Raw genomic sequence first — 25815 nt, 5'->3', positions numbered from 1 at the left:
TAATTAAATGCTATTACAATATGTTATTGAACATATTCCGCAACCTATACGCTGTGCGCTCAGTCCATAATATCTTTCTATTAAATACTGTTTCCATGAAAGAAAAACTGTGTCGATATTATATTATTTAATTCATATTTAGTGAATTATCAGAAATGTGAATATATATATTTTTATAGAGACCCATTAATTTAACAGCTTACAGAATTGCGATAGATACTTGCGTTTTAGCTACCTCCGTGTTTGCGCAGAAATAAAAGGTTTTAAAATAATAGCCCGGTCAGCACGATCTATATACTAATTTCATTGTCTTAAACAATACAGTTTTATCATTTAAATTGTTCTATTTTTGAAGTTATTTTAGTATAAATGCACCAAATTTTATTCTATAATGGACCGCAACAAGAAATCATGGGACGGTAAAACTTTACAAGTTCAGCATACATTTTTCTCTTTTATCCTTGATAACAAAACCAATACCAAGAGAAACTATTATATTTATCCAAATTATTAGCCTATAATATCGTACAAACATTTCTATTCACGACACGTACTTGTCCATAATGAAAAACGTACCGGCCGTGAAATACAATAACGTTTAACATATTGCAAATACAGAGTCATACATCGCTCGTAATGGTGCGGCCTAAGAAATTATTACTATCTATACGAAGCAATGGAATTTGTGAAATTCCGTTATAACTTTTAAGAATATGGATTTTTTTTATCCACCGGATTAATTTATAAATAAAAGATTTCTTTTTCATACATGTCCTGAGTGTATACGGTATATCACTGAATCAATGGCGGTTATATAATAATTATAATTGTAATTAGAATAATTGATGCGTATCGCCTTTGTCGCCAAATCGATTTACTGAAATTAACTGTAAGGCATTGGTTCATATCACCGTGAAGCTATTGTACTCTCTTTATTATTAGCAGCAGTTAAACTAAACTAGTTAGGTTTGTGTTCTTGCTTTTAGATCTTCGGTTTCCTTGCAATGATACACCTCATTCACCAACACTTGTTAATTACCATAGACGCTCAGACTTCAAACGCAAGAACTGAGAGTTGTAAATGATACATGCATACATTTATATATACTTCTAAATTGCCTTGAAAATTAGTTGAATATTAATATGAAATAATTAGGGTATATATATGTAGTTACATAGTAAAATATAAAAAAGCGACACCCTATTAAAACTTGAACTTGCCGTAATTAATGAAATACTAACTGAAAATATAAATTGTGACAGCCATTAGTGTAAGAGGCTAATATTTTTATAAAATTGGAGAATGAATGAACTCTTTCTGGAGTAATAAAATGAAATTCCTTCCTTTGAAGCTTCTTATATTAATTAATTACATTGACATGTTTCAAATATTGCGAAAATATTTCTTTTAATAAGTGAACCATTTTATATGATTAGATTTTTTTATAAATCAATATGGGTCACGCTTCGATTGAATTACACCTTAGAGCTAAAAATCGGCGGCGTATGCTAGTCTTAGAATACTAATCATCTATTTAGAAAAACAATCAGTCAAGAAACAAGAAAACTAAGGCCAAGAACATGGTGTGTTGTGCTGGTTTTCTTTATAAAATAGTAGTAAGAGTCGGCAAATACTGTAAATTCCACGGTCTGTTTCACAAGGTGAGGTGAGGTAGTCTTTTTCGAACTAGCGAACTGTGGAATCGACTACCGGCGGGGATCTTCCCTGAGAGATACCATCTCCGAAAATTCAAAATTCGAGCGTACCTTTAAGGCCGGCAACGTACCAACTAAAATGGGTGTCTATGGCCTGCGTCGACTGTCTTTTTGGGCGTCCCGCGGGCCCGTTTGCCCCCCTATTATATAAAAATATATATATATTCGACATCGGTTCCTTGGTTCATCTAAAAAAATCCGAACAAGGCTCTTATGCAGCCCTCAAGATGTATTTTTCACGCATTTTATTTTAAACATTTTGTGATAACGAATAACTAAATTTTTTTTAAATATTTATATAAAACATAAAAACGTTTATAGAATACAAATAAAACATTAAAAGTGAAAACATCTGATAATTAACTGAGTACAAATAAAAATAGGTAATACGTCGTTAGTGTTGTGTAAAGTGATAATTGGCTCCCCGTGGCCGGAAACATTGTCACACAAAGGAAATCTTTTGAGACACATTTGTCCAAATAAATTGTATTTTTCAACAATTGCTTCATAAAATTATTGATTTTTTTATTATTATGTTCGGTTATTTATCATTTATCAGTGTTACATCTATTGCTTTATCATCCTTAGTATCTTTTTAAATATTATTTTTGCAAGCTAGAGTTGCCTGGAAATTATTACTTGTTAGCGATAAAGCCACCCATGGCATCTTTTTTCTGTACATCAACATTCGCTTTAAATATTATTTTGAAACTACTTGCGATAGATTTGATTCCCGAACACACATTCTTTAAAAAAAATGTTTCTTGAAATTTAATTATTACTACATTTTTGTATTATCGACAAACGCGACTGCCCTATCTATGTCATAAGGTACATCCACTGACCCTTCTTTAAGGTTAAAATCAACGTCTCACTAATACTGATATAAATACATGAATTGTTTGCGTTATAACAGTATAGAGCTTCTATAAAGATTATCTACAAAGGAGCACACTGCATTGCCTGAAGCTGTTTCTATGAAACACAATTTTATTACTACGTATAATAAGCTTTCGTGAGTAAGATGAAACAATCACATGATATTGCATATTCCTAAAAAACAAACATCTGATATTCATAAAAAATTTAATCTTTCCTATTACACTATTTTAAGTATCGTATGTTTCTTTTAAGAAAAGGTTCTTTATTAAAATAGCGTAAACGTATAAAATCCGGCAACGGACTTGCGATCTTATTAGCAATATGTCGCAGCCAACTAGCATATTAAGCCGTTTAATTAACAGTCTAGCCTTTTCACTAAACGGCGCCGTTTAACTAGCGGCCTAAAAGATATTTAGCCGTAGCGTTTGTTACCACATCAAATATACTGGCCGGCTAATGCTTAGGCCATTAGTACGAAAAAGTTTTTATTTGGCAGAAATAAAAAAGATGAAACATAAAAATATATCTTTTTAAAAGTGGAATAATATTTTAATTAAAAGTCAACAGGCTAGGCAAGTAATGAAACGATCCAAGTCATTTATCTAGCTGTTTAATCAACTGGCTGAACATTTCCAGGCCGCTAGTTAAACGGCGCCGTTTAGTTAAATGGCTAGGATATTAATTGAACAGCTAAGTAAACTAGTTGGCCGCGACAAATCCATGAAAAATAATGTGAAAATGATGACGGTACAATAAAGTAATTTAAAGGAACGTGTTACTCATAACAATACTCCAATATATATATATTTGTAATTATTTTAGTTAGGTTATATTAACGGTAATTTGTAGGTAGTAGGTTTTTGGTAGTAATTTAAAGGAACGTGTTACTCATAACAATACTCCAATATATATATATACCTAAAACCTACTACCTACACATTACCGTTAATATAACCTCACTAAAATAATTTGAATTTAAAGATTTTGTTATTTATTTAAACAAAGGTATATTATGACATTATGAGAACACTAGCAGTCGGACAAGCACTACCTGTCCCAATAATAACAATAGTATATAAAATATATTATATGATAAAATGTATAAGCATAAACTAATTCATATCAGTATTAACATTATATATTTCAGTTTAAATATTTGTCGTTCAAAAAATTCATTACGCAAAATATCTGTAGCAATAACTTTTAAGTTATGTGCTCGTATTATGTATACGTGTAAAAATTATAAATAAAAATTAAATTCAAACAAAGAGATTATAAAATATATAACAGTTTTTGATCACGACACAACCTACAGATATCATATTTATAAAGTTTTAAAAGTAGAAGAATGAATACCTTTACCTTTCGAATCACGTCAAGACAAAATTATCAAAGTTTATCCATTTCGGTTCAATTTATTACAATATTTACTTCAAACAAAACCCTTAATACGAGAGTAATTTTAAAAGTTTAATTGCTATTGGGGTAATTATTTTTCAATTTATATAGCTTTCAACTCGAACCTATTTATTAATACGTGTACAATACGATACAAAATAATGTTACTATCGAAACATTAATGGTATATACGTAATGACAAATAGCGAAAGCACTATTCGCTATGATGATAAAAGCAGAAACAAAGCGATATTATAATTATTCCGACTTACAGTTACAACTCTTGTAAATTAGTACAATTGCAGCGTTTAAACTAAAGTCGGTGCTCTGACGCTATTCATAAAGCAGCGCAGATTAAAAAAAAACAAAATGTGAATAATTTCACATTTTGTTTTTTTTTAGTTATTTTATTTTAAATTAAGAGATTAGGCGCTAATTTATCATGTTATTACTTAAATTTGTTAGAATTATGTGCTAAACTGGTAAGTGAAAAAAAATATATAAAGAGGTTCTTGTGTATTTTTTGTCGTCGATTTATTAAATACTGTAAGTAGTGTAATTGGACACTTTAATATGTCAAAAATCCTTATTAGCCTTAAGTTAAAAAAAGCCGTAATAATAAATAAAACTTCTTGAGCGTATATAATTGGACCTTTAAAACGTAATTTTACTTGACGATTGCTTAGAGTAGCCGCGGTGAGCAAAGTAGTATATACTTAAAAACCTAAAACATATTTATTTTATTATTTATTCGTTTGATTTTAACTACTACTGGGTCTTATAAATTAAGGTCTCACAAGTATACTTTACTATATGGAGATCCCTCTAAATGATACATAAAGTACAAAAACTCTTACCAATTCCCTTGTTAGTCACGGTATATCACAGGTACATTTGCTGCGAAAACCCTTCACACTGATTGCAAATCTGAGTTAGCAGGTGTTATCGTCATAGCAATACAGTCGTGAACAAAACTGTTTAGTGACGTTTGCCTTACTGAATAGAATTGAGTATGTTATTAGTTTGCTTCATCATAAATAAAATAAAATAAATTTATATTAATAAATAAAATAAAATTTCATAGTAAATTCATAGGAATTAATAACATGAAAATATTAGAACATTGAATTTTATTTAAAATATAGACTAGTTTATTATTCAAATTTCATCAGTAGTGTCGACTCCAAATTCTACGGATATACTGTAATTTTTTGTCATCTTTCAAATAGTAAACCGGAATCATAAATCGATTTTGAGCTAAGTACGATTATAAATAAAATTATAATTGATTCATAACTGAATACAAATATATAATTATTATTGCTATATTGTTATGTCAAAAATAAAGGAAATACTACAAAAAACATCTATCTTTGATTGTCCAAAATATCATTCCCAATATAAGATAGCAATACATTAGGTTTGTACAAGCGTGGGTACTCCAAGCGAGCCGATGATCCTCATAATGGACATATTATCAGCTAGATATACTATCTTAATGGGATTTATGGACCATTGTACTTTCGACGATAACTTTCAAAGTCACCAGTGACATGCAATTTCGTTAACCTTATGTTTTTTTTGGAAAAACTAACATAATTAAAAAAATAACAAGTTTTATATTTCATAATGTACCGTAAACATTTTAACGTACCGACGTTTAGCCGTAGACGCTCATACTTTTGCTACAAAATATCGTATAGCTACGCCATGTAGCATATTGCTACGAAATCAGTATACGAGTTATAAAATGAGTTTTAGTAGTTTAGTTCGATTTTGAAACTCTATTTGAAAAACAACACAAAATAATGTTACGTCATAAATTTGCGTACTTGCATTTTGTCTAACTTATTCCCTGAGTGGTCACAAGTCAGGCACAACTTGAGTTGTATAACATGTATGAGATAGCATCGTTACCCGAAACTTGTTTTATGTTTTACTTAATTTATCTTACGCTACGCAGTTAATCAACGAAGATTACTTTTTCGTTTGTTATATAATACGAATTGGAAAGTAAATTATAATTACGGTTGTCCCTAATTATATGTTTTACTTTAATTGTCGAAGCTAAATTTTTAACATTTCCATAAATACGTCATAACGGATAAGCTATCAATGTGAAACGATGATAAATGCAATTTATGACATTCACACATTAAAAAATGACCTTGATCGAATAGTAACAATATATTTTACCAAATAAATCTTCAGCTACATTCTACTTTTTTTATATATAATAAGGGGGCAAACGAGCCTTCGGGACGCTCAAATAGGCAGTCATCGCAGCCCATAGATCCCCATTTGCAGTGGGTGTGTTGCGGGCCTTTCAGGGAGGAGTACGCACGGATTTTTAATAGAAAATTCATGACATATATCTGATGTACCAAATGTACGTTCACCTAGTATTCGTTAATGACAGCATTCAAGCCATCAAAAACTTACCTAAGCGTATTTTATGTGAATACTTCATGAACTACAGGCTGGACGTGTTAAAGATGAAAATGAACTAGTTACATTATATAGTTACAACATACTACACTACATCCCTTTGTTTGATCAGACTCTCACAATTTCTATTCACACGTGTATGAAGTATATCAATTATGAATACTTTATCACTGATTACCTACCAATGACTATACATTTACTTAATAATAAATTATTTAAAATCACGCTAACATTTACATAACGGACTACATAAGAAAAGTTTTATAAAAGTTTTGCCAGGAATTACAGTCTTAACACTTTAATGAAATTCCCGCTAACTTAGTGGTCACCAGACTTAACCTCAAAGTAGGGTTTATCTCTAACTTAATAAAGTTTAATTATCATGAAGTAGGTTATTCATATTATTTAGCTGATAATAAGTTAGAAGGACAAACAAGCAAAACCGTTAGAGACTACTAGTAGTCCAATAAATTTATTGAACATTACGAATATAATTATCATATGTATCTTGATCGGCAGCTCAGCGAAAAATAACGAAAGATTAATAAATTATTCATTTAATGAAATTTCACGGCATTCCTCGTAATTGGTCATCGGCATATCCAACATACGATTTCTCACGTTAAACGGATCTTCGTTATAAATTCTTACAAACTTCTGATTTAAGCAATACTAAATATATTTCGATCTTTACTGATAAATAGACTAAATGTTCCTACTTCTTAATGAACCACTCTGAGTACGAGCATGACTTCGACAACATTAAAATGGAACTGGTGAAAAACTTTACGATGCGTTTAAACATTCAAGAGACGATGCAATAAAGTGACTTATAAATTATTTAACGATGTTTATAGACTCTAGAAGACTAGAAGATATTTATTAGATGAGAAACGAGAAATAAAGAAGCGTAATGTATGTTTTTATTATATAATATCTATAGACATAGTTCTCAAACAATTTTCACTTAAAAGTTTTTAAAACCTAAGTTAAAATAGCTTCATAATAATAACTTGCTTACAGTTTTAAAAAGGAAGTTAAAACCTTGAATTTCACTTAAGAATCGGAAGTAACATTTAATTTAACAAGCATTTAACGACCGAATAAGTCTTATGCAATGTCGTACCGTATATATCGTGTTTACGATCACTATTCTTTTAAATACCATCTATCTTATAAAACTAGATGAGGTAAATATTTAACCTTCAGCTGTATTCATGAAATTAATGGTCGATGAAGAATCATCAAACTCACAAATGCTATACTTACTAAGTACCATGATGACATATTTGAAAGCGAAAATGCGGCGATTGACGTACGTCATTTTAAGTTTTTGGTTGTTCAGTTACTTAAGTATAAGTATTAATAATTCATTGTATTATTTTATCATTTATATAATACTTTACACATTAGATATAAATAATAGATCTAATGGGTACAAAATTTAAATGTATTGATGCGTGTTGTTTTTATTATCGGTACAGTATGGATATATTATAAAGTGTTCTATTACTTCTATATATCAATGTTAGTAGACTTAAAACGACAGTAAAAAGATGTCTAAGGAACATAAAAGAAAAAGCACACTGCAATTAAGATACATGGCGACAGGCTACCTGTCCCTGACCTCGGAGAAAAAGGAAAAAATAACCGTGCTCGTAATTAGGTTTGTAAAGGCTCCATACCTATATTTTTAGACCAGGATCTTTAGTCAACACATATGAACATCTGTTTAGTCAATACTGTCGGTTTTTAATTCAATTATTAAGGGCGTAAGTCTATGTAAATATATGTTGTAAGTCGTTATAGGCGTATAGATATACTATAATTGAAGTAAACTCGTTTCAATTTAGTAATTATTTATTTTTATGTTACTATTTTTTTTTAATAACATAGATACAGATTTACTGTACACAATAAAGAATATAAATATTTGAAACTTCGTTATACAGATTAAAAAAGTAAACTTAGTTATTCATACACTTTCTGGTTTTATCTCAATCTGAGAATATTAGATAAGGCTGCCGTTGCCTTCCTAATCATTAATATTATCAAATTTTTCATACACTTAGCGTATCAAAGTAAAATTTAAAATAAAATTAATAACATTCTACTGAATCCTTAACTTTTCAAACATCGAGAACAAATCGCTGAGAGTCGGAACTGTATATTCTTTAGCTATTCCAAAGATCAATCGTTTAACTTTGTACTTTACTAACGATTTAGTTCCAAATGATCAAACTACGCAAGCAGTTGTTTTTGACAGTTTTGTTTTTCATTTCTGGATAAGTTTTGTACTGAACAAATTGTTTTTTGTCATGGATTGAAATTGTCCAATTACAAATATATTAGGTTTGATTCGAATTTCGAATCAAGTATATTATATATGCAACGATATATGTTTATATACGAGTATTGTCCTCATTATTTTAGCTTGTGTCTAAAAAAAATGAAAAATATATAACATCATTTAAAATTTGGTGGGTCTGTAAGCATCTTAGGTATAGACTCATGACCTTTACTATTTAATATGCCATAGCATATACCTATCATATTACCATACTAGCATATAGCATACCATAAGCTTGTTCCAGCGTATTCTGTGTAAATTGGTAATAATGAAAAATTAAAATCGAATTTTTAAATTGTGTAACTTAAGGAGTCGAACCCACACTCCCTGAACTGACCAAGTATGTCTATTAGACGCGTTCTCACGATCGACCAACATGCTTTGATCGTTGGGAACGTTAATCGTAAATTCACCTACTGGATTAAAGTCTCATAGTTAACGAATACATAACCCGTTGAACATTTCAAAGAACACAAAAGTAGAGTTTTAAAATATTAAAAATACACGCTACCATTCGATTGACCTAAAAATATCTGATATTTTATGAAACGAATATTAATGGGTCTCTTATCTTTCCCGTTCACTAGATAAAGACAAACAGCTTTTTAACATGTACATCCATGAATTCGTATTGAGTACAATATGTTAAAATGAAATGTACAGTCGTAGGCGTCTCATTCATAATTGTAAGGGGAAATATCACAAAAGAGAGTTGAAAATATAATCACGAAAGTACCGAATTCCTACAGAGAACTATAAGAAATTCGATACAATATCGAATTATGACACAATTTGTATAGATTCTGTGAGAGGTAAACATTATTTATTTATTTATTTATTTATTTATTAACACTTCGTTGCATTACATAAAAGGTAAAAAATATATTAAACATAATTTAATGAAAAGCAACTGGCGGCCTTATCGCTTTAGAGCGATTCCTTCCAGACAACCACTGTGAGTAAAGGAAAAAACCACTGTGGATCATATATTTCTCTCATCCATAACATAATTGTTTGAATGATTATAACTTAATATTGAATTATTTTAACAAACGGACTGATTCCTGTAATTTTAGAATACCTTTTTACATACAGTATTGATATGTGTATGTAATAAATCCAGAGACATATGTATATGTAGCCGTGACACGTACTAAAAGTCGACTAACTATAAAAAAAATACGTATTTTCTGTATTATTTTACAACAAATGCAAACGATGTAGTTCCTCTTTTTCATTTTGTAGTTCCAAAAGAGTTTCTCAGAATTTTAAAGACTAGATTATTTTTTCAGTCTGCAAATACTTTAAAGTTTTTTTCTTCAATTTATTCAATAGTAAATATCACGATCGTAATAAAAACACTAGATATAAAGGCCGAAATCGCCGACTCGGTGGCAGACGGAAGTCTATTTCAATTTACTTTTAGATTGCTCCGGCCGGCGATTATTAAAATTTTTAGTTGACTTGTAATTGTTGTGACAGCTCACTTGCTTGCTCCTACGCTTAGGGACCTTTTAACATCGGTAGTATCATTAAAGGTTAAAAATAAATGGGTATTTCATTATTTCAGGTAATGGAAAACCGGTGATGGTTTAAGGTTTCGTAAAAGTCAAAAATAGGTGCCTAAGTGCCTCTTAAGAGGGTAATAATAATAATAGGTCACTATCGCATTACACTCACTAGTCGTTCTAACCGTATATCGTTCTTATACAAAACATAGAACTTTTAATTAAAATATCGTTTACTATTGAGCTCCGTAAGCAAAATCTGTCTTCCTGTAAAACTACATTTGAATATTTTAAAAATATTTTTCATAATTGTAATAAGCCTAAAAAATATCAGTAATACATTTTTTTATTGGGAGATGCATTGACGATGTCCACGTATCGCGGTCGGAAATTGGGGTGGGACATGATGTTCTCCAGGCTCTCCGCTACCATAGATGGACTATACAACTAAAATCGCATAATATTACGAGGGCTCCTAAGAGGTTATCGGGTATATTTTGTATTTTAAAGGGGCCTTATGTGAAGCTTCGTCATTGACCATAGAGGTGACAATGTGCCAACGTAATCATTTAAGTCTATAAATAGCTAATGAATAACCGATGTATTTAAGAAAGTAAAGTTAATACCCAATATGTGATATTTATGGGAAAGTATTCTCCTAGGTACATTATAATAAGTACCGAAGTTCGTATTAAAAACAAGCAAAACTTAACGCATTAGGTTCTTAGGCTGTCCTAACTTTGAAAAGATCATAAGTGCTCTTTGAACGATGACATGCTATGTTTGAATGAAAAATTTATTCATAGCATGTCAAATATTAAAAGCGCAGATGAGTTAAGGATTTTACTCACAATTCAGTTATGTTATACTTAAAATATTTTTATATTATTAAATTGATAACGTAAGAGATATTGAGGTTTCTCGAAATATATTATTTTCAATAGGCGTGTCCCACTCTGCTATAAAAAATGTATGGAAATTACATTAGGTTATACAAATTTCTTTGGATTTAGTATTAACTTTCGCTTCTGTATTGTGTGTAATTGTGTTGTTGGTAAATTAATATAATTCCCTTTTTTTTAGAAAAATATGCTACGTAAAGACTACTAACTAATAGACACGGCGCAATTGTTTTAGAATCTGTGGTTTCATAGAAGTTGAGTGTACAATAAAAATAAATAACAATACACAAGGCCAGGAATCCAAATAAGCTAACGAAGACCTAGACTCTCATTACGAAGTAATATAGGAATTGTATGTTTTGTTTTATAAGAAGTCAATACAGTATTCATATTTTATTTGTATTCACAAGAACTTTGCTGTACTTGAAATGATCATTACTGTTAATTGAATATAAGAGATTCATTTGTATTGCTTCATACAATACATACGTCGTAAAAAAATAAAGTTGTGAAAAGTGAAGTTGTAGAAATTTTAAATTAAATTTTCATACAAGAATTTCATATTTTAATTAACATAAATACTCATCCAGCTGGTTATAGGCTAGAAAACACAGATGTTTACACAGGTAATATCGAAATATCCCATTGTGAAAAGGTCATTACGTATAAACTCGAGTGCCTGAATTCAATTCTCGCCGTTACTACTACATCGCATTGGCTAGTAGTCTACTGTATAGATATTTCTCCCTACACAATTGCAATGGAAAAATTAACAATTACCAAAAGTTTTTAATTACTTAATTTTGATATATAAAATATAAATGAAATAGTCGTATTTACTCTATTTGAATAAATACGACTATTTCATTTATATTTAAAACAAACAAAAGATTTACTTCATATCTTAACTTACACTAGACTTAGACTGCAAGTACTAGAATTATTTTTTTATGGGCACTATAAATTATTATTAATTGGGACTCGTAATATGACTTGTGCTACGCAATACAAATACCAAATTTGTATAAACATTAAATGGTCCTCTTTTAGGTATTTAAATTATTCTATATAAATAGGCCACATATGCATCTAGCGAATCTAGCTAGTCCTCAAAAAATGAAACTTAAGCAAAAGTCAAATTATGCAAAAAGAAAAACAACGAAAGTATCGTATGAGGTAATAGGGTAAACATAAGAAATTGAGTTGAATTTTCCCGAAAGTTTACTGGAGATTCGGGACACTTCGAAACTTCATTTAGTTTACTTTGTAACGTTATTTTACGAGCTTTAGAAATAATTATAGCAAAATAGAGACGAGATATTAAGATAATTTAGTTTTTAATACCTTTGTTCTAAACTAAGAATAAATATTAAAAGCACTTTTTTAATATTTTTGTCTAAATAGACCATACTCAAATATTATAATATTTCATCATCACAGTTACAGTTCCAGCTAATAACCTCCTTTTGAAGTCAATTAAAATACAGTTTAGTAAACTGCATAATTTACACATTAAAAGTTTAATACAAAGTTAGTTTATAATTATTATTTAAAAATTGAACATAGAATTTAGCATCCGTAATAAGTGATAATATATTTTACGATCTTTTTTTCAAATACTATTCACAGATTAAACAGATGGTTGAAGCTCGAATCCTTAAACGTGTATTATGATGGATGAAACGGAATGGAATTAGCGTCTTGTGTTACAAACACATTTCTGTGAATGGAATTCATGAGGAGCAACTCAATTAGACGTAAACTGAGCTCCTTTGCCAATCAATATCTCTTTATAAATAATGATATTATTAAGAGCACTATTCCTAAATTGTATGTTGCTTGGGATCGGCAAAACGCTTTATCAAACTTGTGCCAAGTGCATAAAAATAATTCAAGAGCTTTTATGTCCAAATAACGAATATGAAACTAGTTTAGGATCGAACGATCAACAATTTATGTGAAAAGCTCGTTGCATTTTAAAACTTATTGTACATAATAATTATTATGAACAAAAAAAATATGGGAGTAATTAAGGCATTAAGCAGGGGAACGGATGTTTATTTATTAGCAATCTACAGGAAGAACTAAAAAAGCGACAGAAGCGATTGCGTTTATAAAATTAGTTCATAGAATGTCAGTAATGATTACGGCTCTAAAATAGTATTATGCAAAGTAAACTCTAGTTCATATTACGATAGGCCAACGATGTTATTTATTTCAGAATATCAATAAAAAATCCCGAATGCAGGCCTTTTAAAAGATGTAAATTAAAAAATCTCCTTTTGTGACTGAAACCTCCGTCAAACCGTGTAATAATTACGATGTAGACGAACCCCACGCCGACACCCGAACCTTGGGAAATACAGTTTATAAAAAATATTCAATGCGCCTTTCAATATATTCGGGCGACTTAGATGAAATATCAAAAGGAAAATATTTATTGTTCAGCGTGATTTATATGATTCATTTAAATAAATTAACACGGGATACCTAGCTTGCACATATACATATTTTCATGGAAAAAAGTGAAATTGTAATGATGTCGCATATGATAACATTATTTCTATATTATTTGTGTCCCAAAATATCGAGTTTTTCTATCGCTACCTTTATTCAGTGTTAAGTCTGATCTGTCGAGTAATGAATTTTTGTCTTTCAATGTTGGTTGGCCTCTGGTGTTGGTTTAGTAGCATAAGATATAAACCAGCTTTCCCTTAGGATTTCCGTAGTTACCTGATTTTGTTGCTGGATTATGATGGAAATGTCAGGTTCAATTTGTCCGTTTCGTATTGCTTCAAAAATAACGTCACTAATAAGTATCTGTGGTTACGCTTATATGAATCGCATTTTTTAGCAACGATAATAACGTTATTGACGCATCTATTTTCGTTTCCTTAGCCTTTGGTAAATAACGTTAGTATTGGTATTGGTATTTGTAACCTAAACGAAGTCTGATAGAATAACATATGGTGGATCACACACACATTATATTAAATTTACGCAAATTTCCAGGCTTTCATAGGCATATTCTGTAAATTATGTGTTTATTTATACGAAACTGATAAACATTTGCTGGCTGTGTTGCATTTGAGGCTGGGTAGCTAATATTTTTTAATAGGTGATGTTAAGCCAAATGTTTTTTTTTCTGTATAAATGAAAATTATTATTAAACAATGTATTTCAATCTATATAAGCAATCAAGCGAACGTATTTATAGTTCACCAACTCAAAAAACTTCGTAAGTCCATTCTCAACCAACTAAACTGTCTACAAACTGTCGACTATCATTTACGGCAAGGAGAGAACCATATGGCTATATGGTTCAAGGCTTTGAGAAATTGGTTAAGGCAGGAAGAACTGATAGCAGAAGTAGTAGTCGATCGTCTCAACATCCCCAACGCACTAAAAAAACCTGATGATATAGTGGTGTGGAGCCAGCAAGTCGACTTACGCTCAGAGCTTTTTAAGACACCTTCAGTCATAAAATTTACGAAGATGTAGACAGTTAAATAATGTTAACGTTTACTATAAAATGGCAATTCCACATGAGTCAAGAAAGTTTCTATGAAAATTTAAATCAACAAAGGGTAAGACCCTTGGAAGGTAATTTTTATTAAAGCCTTAACTCGTAAATATGGACAGAACTTTGCAAGTTGAATGTAAGTTAAGTTAACCTCCGGACAGCTAACTTTACACGGATTTATAAGACTTAACTTTCAAGTTTGCGTTTATTAATGTTTTACTAAGAAGCTTCCTTAGTATTTCCGTTTTATGAATTCAGTGAAGTACTGCTCTGTACTTGACTTTATTGAAACACTGTTTCATTCTCCAGCAAATACCGCCATGCATGCGGGTAAAAAGCCAGTTATTCACTTTGTGAAGACAAAAGGATAGTATTTTCTATGATGCAATAATATACACAGAAATATAATAGTCGGTAAGGAAATATTTTTTTAACAGTAACAATTCTTCATTTAGGATTTTTATTACGTAATATATATCAACATTCGCTGTAGTAAAAAAGCGTCTTAAACGCTATCAATCGAAATTGTTATAAAAAAAATCAGTGGCACTAACGCCTCCTTACGTCTTGGCCTCAAATTTCTGAATCTGTTTCATGATCAATTTTTAAATCTAATAGGCAAGTAGGTGATCCGCCTCTAGTGCCTGAAACCCGTCGTCGACTTTTTGGGTCAGACATGTCGGTTTCCTCACGATGTTTTCCTTCGCCCTTAGAGCAAATGTTAAATACGCACATAGATAGAAAGTCCATTGGTGGAGCCGGGCCGAACTAGGCCGACATTGCTCACACTAAATTGTTACTATATTTGACTATATTTATTTTATAGTCGTTCGAATAACCAAACAACGAAACAATTAACAGATAAAATAAAACATAAATTTGATTGTAACGTCGCAAACAATAGATAATTTCAATCTTAACGATATCAAAGAAATCAAGCATACCTTGGCGGTGATAAAACAATATTATAAAGTTTATTACTTTGCGTCTTCGCGATACTTATTACCTTGAAAATGTTGTAAAGATGCCATAATCGTTATTTTTATGTGCCCAAATTGGGTTTGTCTAAAATTAGTTTTATTGTTCTGAATAATGACATAGTAAAACACGACTGTTTTTCGCACAACACAGAGTGTGAGTATTTTATTATATTGTTTTCGTACCATTCAAACCATAGGCAAAATAATATATTAGAGCATAGACAAGGTATAATTTGCTTCTAAGCTATTAGAACGTTTTACATTTTTCGCCGAAAATTATGCTATCAATAAAAATAAACATTTGTCATGTTCTTTAATCAACATTTGCATCACCAGTAACATATATCCGTTCATAACATATAACAAGTCCCGCCTAAACTCTTATCTATCATGTTACGAACGTGATAGATAGAGAAAGATGATGCGAAGAGAGAAAAGAGAATGCAGACTAATGTCGCTAAACTGCAACTTTTGGTTTACTAAAATTAACATTGAAGGACATGAAAATGCTGATTGATGAATGAAATTCTTAGGTGAGTTTCACCGTTCTTTAAATGTATGATTTACGATTATTTCTTCGTCATTAAAAATAAAAAATAAAAATAAACGTATTTTATTTTTATTTTTTTTTGTAAAGGGTTCTCAGGGTACAGTACAATTGCAAAGACTCAAGAATTCGCTGGTGTATTAACCAATGTCTACAACGAAACGTCTTAGGTCAATAGAAGTAGATTATAAACGTAGATATTATATTGATGCATTATTGGGTTTCGAAGACTCAATCGGGACGATAGTCCGCCTAAGTTAGCACAACCTTACCCTCAAATCACTCAACTGAATTAATAAAATGTTGAAAAATATTCCATGTTATTTCAATCGTTTAAGGGTTACAATTTGAATTATGCATGACTTCGGTTTCGGCTTTTAGGCAAATTCGTTACTTCATAGAATAATTGCAACCGAATAGAACTGCAGAAACGCATTATTGAATGTTTTAGAAGCTCTTTAGCTTATATTTACCCTGGTCTGATTTATAGTAGAGAACTTAAAATAAATTCTATATGTATGTAACTGGTAAATAACATTATTTTTATATACTGATATATCTAATGAAATATCAAGCACATGTCTTATGTTATCACTGGAGTCAATTAATATATATATAATACATATAAAACAATTTTTAGGTTTTATTTTAAGGGTAATTATAAAAAAAGCAACTATTTCTGAATGTTTAAATGAATAGTAACTCTCTAAAAGTCATGACATAAAGTGTACATTACCCCAAAAGTGTCAACAATGAATACGTTGTTTTCACAGGTTCAAATATAACTCAAAGAAGAGTCACTTGAACCTTAATTTAATTCCATCCTAAACTAACATCGAGGTGCCCAATATGGCTGATTTTCGCAACCAGTCTTTAAAAAGAATTTTGTAAATCTCATGTCATGCAATTATAAATTGATAGAAAACGATTTCATTTTAGTGTGTTAGTCAGTTTTGGATTACATTCAAAGAATACTAGCCATAAATGTATAAGAGAGAGAGAGAAAATACTGTCCCTTTCTCACACGCCATACTGTTATTTTTTTACGGTAACTGTGTCAATAAAATATTATGAGTTATTATTCGACTTCATTGAAAATTATTCTTGTAATTAAAATTACCTATTCGTTTTAAATATTAGGTCACCAATAACACATCGAGATATAGTCTGTATTTTAGAGATCTTTGCGAAAATGACATTTACCGCAACCCCATGTACAAAACATTCATAATGTTTGTAAGTTGTCACAATAACCATTTATGTTCATACAATTATTACGTGGGTAGAATCAAGATTATATGGGCCTCTGGCCGAATTTTGAACCGATGTTGATTCTAATCATATTGTTTATATAGGCTATACCTAGCACGAAGCGTGACTGATGATAAGGCGGCAGATTTCTGAAGTCTGAAGTACTATTCTACTGTGACTCTTATTAGGTGTCCTAAAAGTTCGTAGGCTTACATAGAAAAAACTTTTATATATAGCATTTTAATTTAATTTTTAATAACTTCGAGAGCCATACAACGATTATAACGATCATACAATTTGTCGATACAATTTTTATAGTATGATTTTCTTAAGCCTCAGGCTTCAGTTTGGGCTAATACCTCTTCATCGGCGCAAAATTTGTATAGCGACCATTCTCTTGAGATCATCAGAACAGGAAAATTCTCTTTCTGTTTTACTAATGTTCTAGATTGCAACAATTATCATCATTATCTTTTACAATTTTATAATATTTTTTTTGTCAAAATATTAACACGAATTTTATGAAAAATGAATTATTAATAAAATAATAAAATTATTAGAACACCCAATGGAAAACCAAATAACTATTTTGTATCTATCGTAACTTATCACTGTTAAATGTATTTATATTACTATTGAAACATATATACATGAATATTTGTTAGTAGTAGTTATGTATATGTATGTAATGTTATTTAGTAGTATATAATTATTTAATAAGAAAAGCACGAATAAGCAACAATTCTTTATTTAGAGTGGTCGTGATGCACTGAGATAAATTGAAAGTAAACTGTGTGTTGACAAAGATCTTCAACTGTACCATCTTTGAAACCTTTTATTGTAGTATCTATAGAAATGGCTTTTCTGCAAACGTATAAAAAACTATACAAGGCACACAGCAATTTCTAATGCCAATTACTTAAAGCTATTGTATTATAAAGTATTACTTGAGTTATTGGTTTAGATTTACGAAGTTCCTGTATGTTTAATAGGCATAACAAGATCTGAACAAAAAATCAATATTTATTTTTAAAAGGCCGGCAACGCACTCGCGAGCCCTCTAGCATCGAGAGTATCTATGGGCGGCGGTATCACCTAACATCAGGTGAGCCTCCTGCCCGTTTGTCCCCTGTTCTATATAAATAAAAAAAAATATTGACCTTAAACATAGAACAACGTCTTTTCATGGTAGTATTCGACCATGGACCAAAATGCTCGAACCACAAAACCAAAGCACGCGCGCGACGCCGCGACATATTTCAATGTACAATGTAAAAGTTATCTTTTGGAACGTGTATCGGCTGGATTTTAAATTTTCTTGTTGTGTTTGTAATTTGCCTTTTTTAGACAATTTTATTGAAGTGAAACTTCTTAAGGCGCATGAGGGTAAAAATTTACGGATGAAACATCACGAAGTCGTGCAGCGTTTTTGTCGAAGGAAAGGGAGAGAGCGATTGAGACCGATTGGGAGAGAGTGAGAAAGTTGATGTTTTCGTTTAGAACTACTAAACATAATTAGAACTTTAGATGGCAATTCTGTCGCATAACGTCTTGTGCAGTAGACGCAGATTTTTTATAGTATCATAAGCAATTATACAGTGTCTCATTATATATTATTGTCTGTTGATTGCATTTGTATTATTATATATTATAGTCGGTTGGTTACGCAAATTTTCACACCTTAACTTTTTAGGCCGATTCAAACTTATCTGTCTAAAGCATACTAAAATTGGAGATCTTGATGATCTTGAAAATTTTATAATCCAATAAATCCTTTCTGTTATACTTTATACAGGGGTTAATAACTAACATACGATATATCCAATAATACTAGCTCTTCGCTATTGGGGTTAAATATACATATGAAAATGTTAGAAGTTAGGATTAAAAATGAAACGGGCCCGCAAACGTTATTATCCCATTAAATTAAATCAACCCTGGGCTGCTTAAAATAATTAGTTAATGTTCACCGACGTTCACGTGTTAATTATGATTTAGGCGAATTACAGTTGTTTAAATTTTATAATGCGGACGTGTATTGTGGTTTTAAATTTGACTATCCTTTTGGAACATCATTGTATTTAATTTAAAAAAAATCGAAAATATAAAAAATCATTTATTCATATAGGTAACATAATGTACACTTATGAACATCAAAAAATAGAAATATACATTAAATGAATCTAATTTTACATTTACTGCCAGTTCTCAAATCAAGGGCGTAGAACGGAAGAGGTAAACTGGCAATAAACTCTCCGCCACTCTTTTTAAGCGCCAAGTTTTTTTAGTTTGAGTAATAAAGAATAATAAAATAAATTAAAAACAAAGATTTGTCCTCTATCAGCAGAAGGTATGGTGAAATAGGAGCATGCACTTACATACTCGTGAGAATTACACGCAAATTATTTAAATAGTTACACTTAAATAATAATCTCACTTATATAGCGACTAAATGTGTTATAATAGCCATCAACAATAGTGATCTCGTTTCTTTCACACCATTACTGGTGAACTAGTAATTTAGTGTTTAAGCCCAATTTATAAAAAATACTAAGCTTAGGTACTAAAGCGGGTCCAAAAAAGTACACAGTAGGTTTGTGAACAAATATTATCAAAGAAATAGATGCGTAGATACGTCCGCAGTCCCTAGGGGTAATAGGGCAAAATTTTGGTATAAAAACTTTTTGGTCTGAGTAATGAAGACCTTTGCTTACATACTTGAACAAATAACTATAGTATGGTTTAGAAAACACTAAGCTGCGCATTTGAATATTGACTCTATGCTGATATATTTAACTCATCTGAAAGTCGAAAACGCATTTCTGGCGACACTTTTAAAATTGTTTCGAACAAGAAGGAATCCTCTAAGTGAATTATTGACACACATACGGGAACATAATTATCGTCAAGAAGAAACCTACCAAGAATATATTAAATTTAAATATAACCCCTTAGGCCTTCATCATCAGAGTTGCTCATGGAACATGGGTATTGTAAATGATAGGTCACATTTTCTTATTAAACATGTATGTAGAATATTTTACTTTCTGTCGCAACTAAAAGCTACGTTTGAAAGGGTGCCCTTGAGATAAATTTTTAAGAAGCGTCTTACGTCATGTAAAATTATCATAGTAATAAGTAAAAAAAGTAAATCGGTCTAATTGTTTACGATTTACGCAGACTCATGAAACTTATAACACTCTTTTTGCGTCGGTGGTTAATAAAAAATAATAAGGCTGTTTTATTTGTAGCATCAAAAGAAGACGTAGGACGCAATACAGTTTAATTTTCCGGTTGTTACAATCGTGTGATTGATACGTTCTCAAAGCTGGCCCGAAAAACCTTTGAAACGATAATAATTGGCGCTAAAACGCATTCATTACAGTGAGCTTACATAAATATATATATACACATACACTAATAATAATCTGGTTCGTCATAACACATTTACGCTGTGATGAAAAGAACGAAGTATCATTATTATGGTTCAGAAACTCTCGATGAGTTAAAAAGCTAACCCAACAACTCTGCTGGTAACAATAATTCAATTAAAAAAAACACGCAAGTCTGATACTACGAGTAAATTTTCTTTACCCGGCTATAGGTATTCATTTGTTTTCCTGCAGTTCTATTTTTAAATATTGCTTAAGATTAAGGGGCCAGTCTCTCCATATTTATAGAATTTAAATAGAATTTAAAAAGTTTGCATACTAATTAAAAAAATCAATTTCAAAGTAGTCCTGAAGTTTGATGCAGATATATATATATATATATATATATATATATATATATATAGTGAAAAGAGTGCTAGATGTAGTCTTCATGAATAAGTTGATATAGTTTTTAAATAGTTGGAAGTTTTTAAGCTGTTACATTTTCAAAATTCGAACTCACATCCACGCCAGCAAATTTTCGTCGTTCGTAAAATCCGTACCTATTATTGGTAAACATTTATCTTAAGCCTCTTCGTTTAATACTAATAATGTGATAACAAGGGCGTATTTCAAACGCACTATACATTATTTTCATCTAAGTTTAAACTGGTTCTACGGGACGCAGATGCACAATATTGGCCCAAGATATTAAGTTTCCCTTCAATTATTCCTAACCAGCCTCGGTTGATTGAAGCTAAGGTGCTATTTCCTGCGCTATTAGACAATTTGACTGACGGATGCGCCGATTTGGTCTTATTATTAAACTTAAATCTTATATTTACCTTTAAAAGTCCAATTCGAGGAATTTTTCATATTAAAGACTGCACCATTGACGTTTAGGCTATTTCTTTATTTTATTGTAAAATGATCATGAAAAAACTTCTTTATAATTTTATGAATGTTATGGCTCTTTTATGATTATGATACCATTCTTTAGTGCATTAAATGGCATTTTTTGTTTTTGAAAACATTAAAAGATTTCGATTTAAAGTCTTAAAAATACTACAAAAAATAGCATTTTATAGTATTTTGTTTGTTGTTAAGTTGTATATAATCGTATTTTATTATCCGCCATTTAATTAATAAATAAATGACAATACATATTTATTCAATTCGTACCTCATTCCTTCTATTATTATTAATATCCGAAGTTTGACCAGCAAGTTATCTTTTGACCACAGGTATCTGTTGTGAATTCACTAAACGTGGTTTTCCCGTAGGAGTTACAATATTTGATCTTGGTCCGGAGATTTGCGCTTACATATTGCTATTTGCGACATTTATTACAGTTATGGGGTTAAATATACCGTAATATAGAAACTCTTTGCTCGTTTTTTAAATATAGAACTTAGTTTATGCTGGCAACTTTTTAACATCACGTTTTTTCGGGGACCTTCAGGAAAAAGAAACGTGGGAAGAGACAAAAGCGATATGTTGATGACATCATAATATTATATGTATCTGGTTTCTGAGAAATGGAAAGAGCAGATCCAAATAGAAAGTTTAGGAGGAGACCTTTACCCAGTAACTAACGTTGACTAAATATATAATAACAAAACTGCCACCCATCTGATTTGTAATTTTTATAGAATGAAACTACTTCTTCTTTATGAGGGAAGCCGGTTGGTAGCCGTGCCGTACTAAGACGGTTGCGCATTCAGATGACAGCATAAGGTTATTCATTACTGTATAAGTACAGTATGAAACTAAAAAGGCGATTTTAATATTATTATTATTACAGTTGGCACTGAATTAACCCAAGTATATACATACATATATATATAACTCAGGGACCTTTGAGTTCTGCTTGATAATATTTGCTTATGCTTTTATAGAACTACCAGACTAGAACTAGCCTACTGTTTTCGTATATAGTCATACTAAAACAATGTAATAACCAGTTTGTAGAGTGTAATAGAGTTTTGAACTAGCTATCCGTGTCCTAGCCACACGATGATGACAATTCGCTTACATTGTCTTGATACTTGATTGGCTATCTACTATGTATTAATTTCTTATAAACAAGCTACTTGTTAGTAACTCACTTGTTTTGTTGCGTATATACATCTTGGCATACATCATTACTTCTATTGGTAGGCATATAAGTCTGAGCACTACGCTATAAATAGTTATATACATCAATAAAATTAGATAGACCTTTAGAAGAGCCTTCCTCCAGATTTCCATACATGGAAATTCAATAATTTCATAACAATATACGTTTCTAACTACCTGGAATTATAATCTGAATGATCTGCAAATAAAGTGCCCTTAAACTATTTTAGAAGCTAAATACCTCGATATTGACGAAACTCAAAGAGATTCAATAGCAAATAGTGAAGCAGTACGATAACACGATAACCCTTTAATACACTTAGGAGAAATTGTGAGATGGCAAAGGGTTCGCAGTAACTACCTATGTTATCTGCTGAGTAGGCGGTCAGGAATATAAAAAAGGAAATATGCATTATTTTTTTATTATTAAATCATAAAACACATATTTTATTAAATGATATTTCAACTTTGACATCTATGCCCATACTATGACTACTATTATTTTTGTTTTTTTTATATTTTAAAAGGATATACCTATCCTCGAAAAAGAGTTCTTTAGCCAGTGCCTACTGAAATATTTCCGGACCAATTCGACTTAGGGACCTTCAAGAAAAAAGGCCGGGAACGCACTCGCGAGCTCTCTGGCATTGAGAGTGTCCACGGACGGTGATATCACATTATAGTAGTAGGGATTCACGGGTTCTGCCTCACTCGCTGCCTCAGTCAACCTAACCCCCCGTGTGTTTCTGGCTCAGCGGCAGTCCCCACCTAAAAAAAAAAAAAAAAAAAAAAAAGTTTGGTCTCTTTCCCCACTAAACAGACCGTGCTGAGTCGATAGCACTCACTCCCGAAGCGATATTTCTCTCTGTTTCGAAGTTAGGTTTTGCTATACGTTGCAAATTAATCGATTTACTAATCACCTCATAATAAGAATGTAACGTCTCGTCCAAATCCTCATTTACTAATCACCGAGTCAGTTTCGTATGCATAATTAGCAAATTACCATGCGCATTTACCTGCAAATGCACCAGGACAGATGGGAAAAGGATTTACTGAACATTAAAAATATGATTTCCGTGTTTTATGTGTTTATTTGCATTATGTTACAATACAACTTTACTAGTGTCATGTCATTTCTTGGTGAGTCATACGAAAAATTTCTGAGGTAATCTTCCAAGCTGAAACCCCAGAACTTGTAGTACAAATATACTACACAATACTCCCCACAAAAGGCAGAACAGATGTCCTGAACGCTAGCTGTATTATAGCGCCATACCCGACAATTTCTTCTTAAAAAATCCGCTATTACTCTAATAGGCTTACGTCCAAATGAATCAAAATATTCTCCAACTTTTTCGTGGTTGATATGAATAGCTACCCAATGAGATCCTGGTTGTGAGTCAGGGTCGAGATTGCATATAATAAATGTGGGTAAGTGTACGTGCATTGGTAGGCGATTCGAGGGGTACACGCTATACTGGATGCTGGGATGTATTTTATGGAGACTCATTTGCAGGTTTAATGTATTCATTTTTATTCCAACGCGTTTGACCTTCTACTCTTATATATTGCACTAAATACAATTCCAATTCCTATCAATCATCCACCTCAACTAACATCTCGTTGTATTGTCATCCCAATATATGTGATATCTTATATGCATTTATTTAGAAAAGTAGGGAAACTATTAATGAGAAACCATATTTTTATTTATTATATTTCATTCCGTTTATTATTCTCAATTTAATCATAAGTACATAAAAGTCATTTCTTAACTACTATAATCCACACATACATTTCTGTTCTTATCTATTTCTATAATGTTTGAAAACTCTGCATAAACTACACAGTTAATTGTTTCAGTCAATGCGTTCTCGAATCTTACTTCCATTCTCACACTACCATGACGAATGAGATTCCAGTGAATATTAGAGTTAGCTGATAAGTCGGGGGTTAAATCAAAGGCTAGTAAACAGTATCCATCTGAGTATTGCTCCCTCGATATCCCATTACCTTCGTTAAGAAAATGTATACCGGTACCTGAGTACAGTGTGTGGTATGCGCTGGCAAATACATCGTTTGGGAATGATGGTTGTAATGATTTTGATGGTATTTGTTGACCGTCTATATATAAACTAAAGGAGCAAATACCGAAGTTTTCAAAGTTGAATGGGTTTTTATTATAACTACCATTGAAGGCGGTATTATTAACAAAACCAATGATACATCTCTTAGGAACCTGTCCTAAAAATATATTGTCCAGTGTCTTACCCTGCACACCAGATGGTATGGTCAGGACTTTCACTTCGCCTCTTGTTATAGGATATTTAGCTGTAGTAGTGGCAAGAACCTTTTGATGGGCTATTAGTATTGATGGATTAATTTTTGCTCTGCGTATTATTAAAGTTGCATCTGTGATACAGACTTTGTATTCTAAAATTATTACTAAGGCGAAGGGTGTTAACAAATGTGTCACAAAAAATTAACGTTAGACAATTATAAGTCATGTTTATTTAATAAATTTAATATTCAATTTTGTAAAATGTATCGATTTAAATCGTTAAAACATATAATTTTCACCCAAGAAATTAATAAAACATGTTTATCTTTTAATGATACCAAGCGACACATTCTACCAAATAATATAGATACGATACCACTGGGCCATTATAAACTCGTTAGCAATTCCAAGTAAAAAAAATAAAAGAAAAATGTGAACTAAATTATTAATAATATGTTTATGAAATTTAGTTGTAGATAATTTCATTACTCATTATTATTTATTTATGTGTTTTATAATATTTTGTAAGATAATGTTTTC

General features: G+C 31.0%; 1 protein-coding gene across 2 annotated transcripts in view; it reads right to left on the bottom strand.

Moving 5' to 3' along the window:
* LOC110994699 (tachykinins) overlaps positions 1-25815 on the bottom strand; it is a 50264-nt gene that overhangs the window by 5579 nt on the left and 18870 nt on the right. The window contains exon 1 of one of the 2 annotated variants that reach the window (XM_045628573.1): positions 4854-4956. The exons of the other annotated variant lie outside the window; for it this stretch is intronic. The gene's annotated coding sequence lies outside the window, so the exon portion shown is untranslated. Of the gene's footprint in view, positions 1-4853; positions 4957-25815 lie in introns of those variants that run through there. 2 annotated transcript variants of the gene reach the window in all.

Source organism: Pieris rapae, chromosome 6, assembly GCF_905147795.1.
Source record: "Pieris rapae chromosome 6, ilPieRapa1.1, whole genome shotgun sequence".
NCBI lineage: Eukaryota > Metazoa > Arthropoda > Insecta > Lepidoptera > Pieridae > Pieris > Pieris rapae.
This window is presented reverse-complemented; position numbering and strand designations above follow the sequence as displayed.